Source organism: Bos indicus, chromosome 11 (genome assembly GCF_029378745.1).
Source record: "Bos indicus isolate NIAB-ARS_2022 breed Sahiwal x Tharparkar chromosome 11, NIAB-ARS_B.indTharparkar_mat_pri_1.0, whole genome shotgun sequence".
Taxonomy (NCBI): domain Eukaryota; kingdom Metazoa; phylum Chordata; class Mammalia; order Artiodactyla; family Bovidae; genus Bos; species Bos indicus.
The window spans coordinates 89,002,722-89,012,966 of NC_091770.1; the positions used below are offsets into that span (position 1 = coordinate 89,002,722).

Here is a 10,245-nt window from a genome sequence, read left to right on the forward strand (position 1 = left end):
AAATCCTTATCAACGCACTAATGAATTGGAATAGGAAGATATTTTCTTAAATGATGACAAGTATCTCAAGTTAAAGACCAGTAAATGTGGGGACACTAGAAGCTGAAAATCAATCAAGTGAAGTCTTATCACTGTCATTTGACAGAGTCACCAGCTGCTTCAAACAAAGAAGTAGTAAAAAGTATAAAAGTTCAAAAGCGTGAGTACAATAATCTTTTGGGAGATTGCAACAATTTAATCTCTCTTTGTGCCTAAAATTGAATACAACATGAAGCAGGAGTGTGACATTTCCCCCAATTTGATGGTCCTTTGTCCTGACATAATTTATCACATACATCATCCCTTTGCTCACTATTTAAAAAACCCTTTCATCCCAAAACTCTGTTTATACCTTCATTTTCCTCCATTCCTATATTTGTCCAGTTCTCCACCTGTCAGTGTTCAGTCTATATTTTTGTGTTATGATTTATATTTAGCACTCTTCATCATTTTCAAAATTAAAAATAATTTTCCCACATCTGATAGTTGCTCATTGTTCAGTCACTCAGTTGTGTCCAACTCTTTGTGACCCCATGGACTGCAGCCCACCAGACTCCTCTGTCAAAGGAATGCTCCAGGCAAGAATACTGGCATGAGTTGCCATTTCCTCCTCCAGGGGATCTCTCGGACCCAGGGATCGAACCCACGTCTCCCGCATTTCAGGCAGGTTCTTTACCACTGAGTCACCAGGGAGCCTCCCCAGTCACTGTTCATCACTTCTAACACCTTTGGGATCCAGGTCTCTACTGACCAGCTGTGATTCCTTGGACTGGTGGTTTGACTTCTCTGAGCAGCAGCCCTGCTGTCCTCAGAGTCTGCTTTTTAGGAAGTGCCCTGCACACCAGAGGATCCCTGGGCTTAGATCTGGTGGCCTTGTTTCCAGCGCAGACACTGATTGCCCTGAGGGCTGTGCCCTTGACGCCCGGCAGGTCCCATGGATCCAGTGGCAGGAGCACGCATGTGGGCATCTCTTCTCAACCCTTCCAGCTCCTGCATCATTTTTCAGAGGAGCCAGGGAACTGAGCACGTGGTAGAGAGTCTTTGACCCCAGACCTTCCTGCTGCCATCCAGCAGGTAAGGGAGGACCAACAGCCTCTGCCCACCAGGAGGGAGGTCCCCCCTTTGGCCATTAGGCTGGGAGGATGGACATGATGACCCTCGTTCCCACTGCTGTTCTCCCCTTCTCGCACTGCTCTGTGTTCACCTCCACTCCGGACCCTGCCTCCTGCCCCCTCTCTGAATCTCTTGACCACGGAATCCCTCCCTCTGCCAAAACCACCAAGGCACGTCCACTGTCCACTGAGCTCTAGGCTGACATATCTCCACTGTCCCTGCTCAGCACCCCTCCTTTGCAGCAACGTCCAGAAGGCCAGAGGAGTCCTCTGGAGAGGAGGTGGAGGGCAGTGGATAGAACAGACAGGAGAAGAGGAGTGTGTGTGTGTGTGTGTTACATGTGGGCTCATGGGGGGATCTGAGCCCTGCTCTTACCCCTGCAGCCCAGTGCTAGGTAACTGCAGGTCCAGCTTCACTGAAAGCATCCCAGGCAGAGCCTCTCATGGAGTTGGGTCCTTAACAGGCAGGGACCAGGCTCCATCCACTTGGCTGTTGGGTTTTTTCCTGAGTGACCCTCAGTTCTCAGCCATGCAGACCAACCACGCCTGCCTCTCCCCAACTCCCCAACATTTATGCCCAACTCAGGCTCCTGGAACTCTCTAGATCTGGAGAACAAAGTTAAGACCACTGGGCTAAAAATGTAAAGGGTGCTTGCACTGGTGCTTAGTCACTCATTGGGTGCAACTTTTTGTGACCCCATGGACTGCAGCATGCCAGGCTTTCTGGTCTTTCACTGTCTCCTGGAGTTTGCTCAAACTCATGTCCATTGAATCAATGATGTCATCCAACCTTGATATAGACAATTTTGTACCCACTGGACAATTTTTTGATGTTGACAAACTTAATAGCTCCATCAGTTCAGTTCAGTTCAGTTGCTCAGTCTTGTCTGACTCTTTGCGACCCCATAAACCACAGCATGCGAGGCCTCCCTGTCCATCACCAACTCCTGGAATCTACCCAAACCCATGTCCATTGAGTTGATGATGCCATCCAACCATCTCATCCTCTGTCATCCCCTTCTCCTCCTGCCCTCAATATTTCCCGGCATCAGGGTCTTTTCAAATGAGTCAGCTCTTTGCATCAGGTGGCCAAAGTATTGGAGTTTCAGCTTCAACATCAGTCCTTCCAATGAACACCCAGGACTGATCTCCTTTAGGATGGACTGGTTGGATCTCCTTGCAGTCCAAGGGACTCTCAAGAGTCTTCTCTAATGCCACAGTTCAAAAGCATCAATTCTTCGGTACTCAGCTTTCTTTATAGCCCAACTCTCACATCCATACATGACTACTGGAAAAACCATAGTCTTGACTAGACAGACCTTTGTTGACAAAGTAATGTCTCTGCTTTTGAATATGCTATGTAGGTTGGTCATAATTTTCCTTCCAAGTAGTAAGCATCTTTTAATTTTGTGGCCGCAATCACCATCTGCAGTGATTTTGGAGCCCCAAAAATAAAGTCTGACACTGTTTCCATTGTTTCTCCATCTATTTGCCATGAAGTGATGGGACTGGATGCTATGATCTTAGTTTTCTGAATGTTGAGCTTAAAGCCAACTTTTTCACTCTCCTCTTTCACTTTCATCAAGAGGCTCTTTAGTTCTTCATTTTCTGCCATAAGGGTGGTGTCATCTGCATATCTGAGGTGATTGATATTTCTCCTGGAAATCTTAATTTCAGCCCAGCGTTTCTCATGATGTACTCTGCACAAAGTTAAATAAGCAGGGTGACAATATACAGCCTTGACGTACTTCTTTTCCTATTTGGAACCAGTCTGTCGATCCATGTCCAGTTCTAACTGTTTCTTCCTGACCTGCATACAGGTTTTTCAAGAGGCAGGTCAGGTGGTCTGGTATTCCCATCTCTTTCAGAATTTTCCACAGTTTGTGATCCACACAGTCAAAGGCTTTGGCAGAGTATATAAAGCAGAAAGAGATGTTTTTCTGCAGCTGTATAATGTTTCTAAAAAGATGGAAACAGACATAGCAAAACTAGGTGTGATTGACTAACAAGATCTGGGAAATAGTGTCGATTTTTTTTTTCAAAATTATTTTACCTTCAAGAAAACAGAAATATTCTAGTGAGAGGATAGTTGAAGTGGGAATCATCAGTATTTCTCTAGGCCCCTCCGTCAGCCCATTGGTCAGGCCTTTCAGTGTATAAATTAGTTTAATGTGTGTACAGAAATAGTTCTCAGAGTTGGGTTTGCCTGATGTGCAATTATAATAATTCCATAGGTTCAAATTCCCTTCTTTGCAAGTAAAATAATAAACGGGAACATATGTAAGTTTTTAAAGAGGAATCTCCTGAGGGACTGGGGAGAAAAAGCAAGCCACCACGTCAATTTTATGCCTTTTTTTCCCCCAAGTATTTTGGACTGTGAAACAAGAGCATCTTCCAAAATCACATTAGTTGAAGCCTTGGGTGGTTGTGGAGCGAAGGCCAGGAGAAATGTTCCAGTGAGCGCTGCTTTCCTGATGCTGATGTTACATTACTCACAGCCCATCTGACTCGTGTTGTACATTCTCCACCTGCCAGGAGGTCTCTGTGTTCTGATGCTCCTACACTCATTGCAGGCTGGAGGGCTTGGCGAGCGACCATCAGTGGGGAAATTATACCCGCATGGACTATGAAGATCCTCCCCCCACCAACGACCCTCAACAACAGACTGAAAAGTGAAAGTGAAGTTGCTCAGTCATGTCCGACTCTTTGCGACTCCATGGACTGTAGCCTACCAGGTTCCTCCATCCATGGGATTTTCCAGGCAAAAGTACTGGAGTGGGTTGCCATTGCCTTCTCCAGGGGATCTTCCCGACCCAGGGATTGAACCTGGGTCTCCTGCATTGTAGGCAGATGCTTTACCATCTGAGCCACCAGGGAAGTTACCTGAAGGACAACAGACTACTGTTATCAACAACAAACTACTCACTTTTATCCCATGTTGCTCCACAGGTATTTGGAGAGAAAAGCTAAGTCGTCACTACGAGGGGTAAACAAGGATTGGGGACACAGGGGAGAAGACTCTGCATAGGTGAGAGGGTGTCCCGTGGTCTTGGGAGCCAGCAAGAGGAAAAGGAACTCAGGGGCTGGGAAGACAGACCAGCGATCGCCACGTTATGTTGCCATGCACCCAAACACAGGAGAGGATTGCAAGAGGGTGGGAAAATGCATGGCTGTGTGTTAAGGTTTTACTAAGGCACTGTAAACCAGTAACACTGAGTCCTTGCCTGAGATGCTTGCCAATTACCAGCAAAATTAGGATGGTTTCTCATGTAAAATCTCAGGCCTGCTATTCTTCATGAATTTCCCCAGGCCATTAATTTCATCGAATATTATTAAGTGGGTCCAACCCCACATTGTCACGCAGTTGCTCATTTTTCAGTCACTGAGTCATGTCCCACTCTTTGTGACCCCATGGACTGCAGCAGGCCAGGCTTCCCTCTCCTCAGCTATTTCCTGTAGTTTGCTCAAGTTCATGTCCATTGCATTGATGATGCTATCTAACCATTCTTATCCTTCAGCATTAGTCCTCCCACAGAGTATTCAGGGTTGATTTTCTTTAGGATTGACTACTTTGATCTGTTTTCTGTGCAAGGGACTCTCAAGAGTCTTCTCCTGCACCACAATTCGAAAGCACCAATTCTTTGGCACTCAGCCTTTTTTAAGGTCCAACTCTCACATCCGTACCTGACTATTGGAAAAACCATCAGATCAGATCAGATCAGTCTCTCAGTCGTGTCCAATTCTTTGTGACCCCGTGAATTGCAACACGCCAGGCCTCCCTGTCCATCACCAACTCTTGGAGTTCACTCAAACTCACGTCCATTGAGTCACTGAAGCCATCCAGCCATCTCATCCTCTGTCGTCCTCTTTTCCTCCTGCCCCCCAATCCCTCCTAGCATCAGAGTCTTTTCCAATGAGTCAACTCTTTGCATGAGGTGGCCAAAGTACTGGAGTTTCAGCTTTAGCATCAGTCCTTCCAAAGAACACCCAGGACTGATCTCCTTTAGGATGGACTGGTTGGATCTCCTTACAGTCCAAGGGACTCTCAAGAGTCTTCTTCAACACCACAGTTCAAAAGCATCAATTCGCAAAAACCATAGCTTTGACTAAATGGACCTTTGCCGGCAAAGTTATAGCTTTGCTTTTTAATACACTGTCTAGGTCTGCCGAGTTTTCCTTCCAAGAAACAAGCGTCTTTTACTTTCAAGGCTGCAGTCACCATCCGCAGTGATTTTGGAGCCCAAGTAAAGAAAAGCTGTCACTTGCTTCTACTGTCATAACAGGTTCAACTACAAAAATGGATTGCCAGTCTACTACATGTCAGCCAGTGTTCTAGGTGCCAAGGATACAGTAGGAAACAGAAGCTAAGTCCCTGCTCTTCTTAGCATACTTCCTAGTAATGGGTGGTAGCTGAGATAAAACAATAAAAAAGAATGTATGTATCATGTCAGGGCTTGATAAATGCTGAGGATTACAATAAAGCAGTATAAAGAGAGAGACAGACTTGTGGATGCTTTCTGATCAGGTTAGGTGGGCACGTTCTCTCTGATTAGGTGGACTTTGAGAAGAGACTTGCAGGAAATTGACTGGAGGGCTACGCAGATGTTTGCAGGGAATGGGTTCCAAGCAGAGCAGGCAGCAGTGCAAAGGCTCTGAGCCTGGAGGCCACTGGGCGGTTCTGAAGGAGTCAGGTCTGAGTGTCTGGAGGATCAGTGAGGGGAGGCCGGTAAGCAGGTAGCTCCTGGTGGAAAAGCAGCTTATGAGAGGCAGTGTGTGCAAAGATTAAATGGATTATAAGATGATTTTATGCAAGGCACTAATGCTTACACTAATAGAATTTATTAATTGAAAACTGTATTAATAAAATAGTAAGTGGAAAGACTGTTGCTGGAGCTAAAGCTCCAATACTCTGGCCACCCGATGTGAAGAGGAAAAGACCCTGATGCTGGGAAAGATTGAGGGCAGCAGGAGAAGGGGGCGACAGAGGATGAGATGGTTGGATGGCATCACTGACTCAATGGACATGAATCTGAGAAAACTCGGAGAGGGTGAAGGACAGGGAAGCAGTCCATTGGGTTGCAGAGTCAGACATGACTTATCAACTGAAAACCAACAAAATCATAAATGTAAAAAGCATGGAGATAATATGAAATGAGTCTTTTTCCAAGTTATTAGAAAATTGCTTCAATAAGAAAAAGGAAACAGAACAATAATGATCGAAAAAATTAACAAGACTCTCTGAAACAGGGCCCTGTTAGCAAATTATTGCTTCCCAAATCCAAATGCATCTTTTCAATACATGCTCTGTGGTACTGGGAGAATTCCTCTAGGTGTTCCTTTTGAAGGCAGCCCCATGTTGAGCCCTCTCTGCAGAGGGCTTGGAGGAGCACTGTATAGAGGCTTCCAGAAATTTCCTGAGTGGGGGGGGCTTTGGCCATGTGGGTGTAAGGACCCCCAGGAGAGGTCAGAAACCAAAACCCCTGGCCTGGTCCCCAGCATTCCTGCCTTCCCTCTGCCGCCTCTGGACCTTGGCCTGACAGTGACCTTTGCATGACCCTTTTAACATGAAAACTAGACCGTTCTTTTGAACTTCTGTATTGTTTACTTCAAATTCAGGCCTTCCATCTAACCTAGACTCTGAGTTACTAAGACAAATCATTCTGTTTTTCTGTTTTCTGTTCCCCCTCCCCCCCCATTGGATTTCCTAGACCAAAGGTCAGCACACCATGCTCTGCAGGTCAGATCCCACCTGTCACCTGATTTTGTAAATAAAGTTTTATTGGCACTCAGTCACACCCATTTGCTCAGGTGCTGCCCATGGCTGCCCGCCAACAGCAGCAATGAGTAGTCTCCAGAGACCATTGGGCCAAGAAAACACTTACTCCCTGACCTTTGAAGAACAAATTTGCCAGGCCCTGCCCTAGGTCATCATAACATTCTTTACAGTTTCAGACAAATGAAGGAAATTAAGTGGATTATTGCCCATAAAACTACCCCATCAATACTCCACAATGACAACGAGATGTGAGACAACTTCCCTTCCATACAGCCCGGCAAGGAGATGGCTTAATCTCTTCAGAGAACTTACAAGAAGGAAACTAAACTGTGATTAGGATGGATTTTCCAAGCTTTAGAAAAGCTTAGCTTTGTTTGAAAGGAATCATTATTTGTGGTGGAAGAGAAGGCAGCCTGCCAGGGGAAAAGAGATTCCTTCTTGGTAAACAAAAGGCTTTCAAAGTGAAACCTGAGTCAGGCAGACCACGTGTCTGTGTCGTCCGAGGTCCTCGGGGCACCAGGGAGGCAGCTGCGGCCAGAATTAGGAGGCCTGCATAGGGAGGGATGGGACTCCATCGCTCACCAGATGGGTGGCCAGGGGCGACTTCTGCAAAGGTCTCTAACATCTTACTCTTTTCATTTATTAAATAAAGGATTTAAATAAAGAGTTGCTAAGCCAAGACAAGAATCAAAATAACCTGGGCAGCTCTTTAGAAACATTGATTCTGAAATATGTCCTTGTTGTTGTTGCTCAGTTGCTAAGTCATCTCCGACCCTTGGAAACTCCGTGAAGGACCACACGCCAGGCTTCCCTGTCTTTCATCATCTCCTGGAGTCTGTTCAAACTGATGTCCATTGAGTCGGTGACGCCATCTAACCATCTCACCTTCTGTTGTCCCTTCTTCTCCTGCTTTCAATCTTTCCCAGCATCAGGGTCTTTTCCAATGAGTTAGTTCTTCACATCAGGTGGCCAAAGTATTGGAGCTTTAGCATCAATCCTTCTAGTGAATATTGAGGACTGATTTCCTTCAGGATTGACTGATTTGATCCCTTTGATGTCCAAGGGACTCTCAAGAGTCTTCTTCAACACCACAATTTGAAAGCATTAATTCTTCACCACTCAGCCTTCTTTATGGTCCAACTCTCACATCCACCTCTGCCCATGACTACTGGAAAAACCATAACTTTGGCTTATGAACCTTTGTTGGTAAAGTAATGTCTCTGCTTTTTAATATGCTGTCTAGGTTTGTTGTAGCTTTCCTTCCAAGGAGCAAGCGTCTTTTAATTTCATGGCTGCAGTCCTTGGAGTTTCTGATTTTACAAGTCATAAGAGGGACCCAGGATCGTGATTCTAGGAAGCAACTCAGACAGCAAGAGGCAGTGTGGACTCTACCGGCCAACATAAGGACATCTCGGAGTTAGAGTCTGAGTCCTTCCAAGTCAATAACCTGATCCCGCCTCCTGCACACAGCTCTGGGGAAACACACACTAACACACACCATTAAGCTTCCTCTTTCCTTATATCTTGGGTTTCCATATTTATGGGAAAAGCGATGTATGTATAATTAAAGTGACCCTTCCTGAGGGTACTTGGCATTTCAGGAGACACCCACCCCAAACTTATCTCTGCTGCATGTTTCATTAAAATCATAAGGCCCCTCACTGGCAGGGCAGCCACAGTCCCTGCTGACACAGGACCTGGGAAGGAGCCAAAAGGTGAGTGAGAGCTGCTGGGTTTCCTGTGCACCTGTGTTCTGACAGTTTCCAAAAGCGTGTTGTGCTTTCTTACATCAGCGAGAAACGTGAGGTCTCAGTTTCAACTTCAGTGCTCTGCATTTTCCAGTTTGTGTTGTTGTTTGTTTATGTCTTGCTGACTTAAGAAGGCGAATCATTTCTGACAGAATTTGGTGTCCTGACTCAAGGCCCACCGACAGCCCAGAAGATGAGTTTGTCCCTTTCTCCCAGGCTGAAACAATTTGGCAGTTGCCTAATTTTCAAGTGGGATTAACACTGAACAGATTGTCATGCATTTTAGTACGTAAGTAGAGGTTAGAGACGCATGCGATTCCATGAAACGAGGCAACAAAGTGTGTATAAAAAGAGGTTTAAACAGCAGACGTGAGCCATTTCTGCTCACCTAGGGAGGGAAGGTAGGAAGGCTGAGAGACGTGTCCTCATTTTGAACAGCCTCTCTCTCCCTCTGCCTTTCTGGTTACCTTAACAATTTAAGCTGCAATTGTCTTAGTTAAGTCAGTTTCATTTAATTAGCAAGATGATTCCATAAATGAGATCCACACTACAAGGCTGTCTGACATTATGTTCAGAAACTTCACTTAGTCCGCTTTTCTGGTTCCTTAATGTATTTTAAAACAGACGGTGATACTGGATCTCCAGCTCTAGAGTTTTCCCCACAGCCTTTGGGTCAATAGTCCACTCTATTCAGAATGGTCTCAGGGAGAAGAATCAAAGCCTGCGGCTCCCACCTGGCAGCAGGAACCCAGTTTGTGTTTTGCTTTCTCATATTTAACCTGGGGCATCATAAGCACCTGCTCACAAAGCAGAAGAAGGAAATGTGACCTCGTGCCTGGGGCAGTGACCTGCGCACCATGGTGCAAGAGCTGTGGTTCCTTCACTCAAGCACCTCATAGGTTAATGGAAAAACTGATCTATAAAGCAATGACTAAAACTTGTAGATAAGTGCTAGGCTATGCAGGATTAGTTTTAACATTCTTTATTTCTATTATGTAAGCAAAGGACCCTCCTCAAATAAGAATGGGTAGGAAAGATCGTGGGCTTCCCTGGAGGCTCAGTGGTAAAGAATACGCCTGCAATGCAGGAGATGTGCGTTTGATCTCTGGGTTAGAAAGATCTCTGGAGGAGGGCAGGCAACCCACTTCAGTATTCTTGCCTGGAGAATCCCATGGTCGGAGGAGCCTGGCCGGCTACAGCCCATGGGGTTGCAAAGAGTCAGACATGACTGAAGTAACTTAGCACGCAGGCCAAATTGTACTGGTGAGCAGTCCATTCTATATCCTCCTCATTTCCTATGAAGAACAGGGAGGCCAATACAGGGCAGGAGGGAGGGTTAGGCCGAGGCCCTGCTGGGCTTCAAGCAATGTGGCAGTAAAAGAAACACAGGTACATGGTCAGAAAGGTGGTGGGAGTCAGAAATCTCTGCCTGGATCTTCATGGACACCATCTTGCTTCTTGCCCTTGGTTCCCTGGAGTTGTCACCCATCTGAAATGCTACCGTGAGAATTAAGGGAAATGACACAGGTGACTCAGTCAATCAATGACCATTAGTTTTACTCCTTTGTTC

The 10,245-nt window shown here is 45.8% G+C and overlaps 1 non-coding gene across 1 annotated transcript; it reads right to left on the minus strand.

Annotated features, from left to right (window-relative positions):
- Nucleotides 1-3,956: 3,956 nt before the first annotated feature.
- TRNAC-ACA (transfer RNA cysteine (anticodon ACA)) lies at nt 3,957-4,028 on the minus strand. The gene has a single exon. It is a non-coding gene; the product is annotated as a tRNA-Cys (tRNA).
- Nucleotides 4,029-10,245: the final 6,217 nt, after the last annotated feature.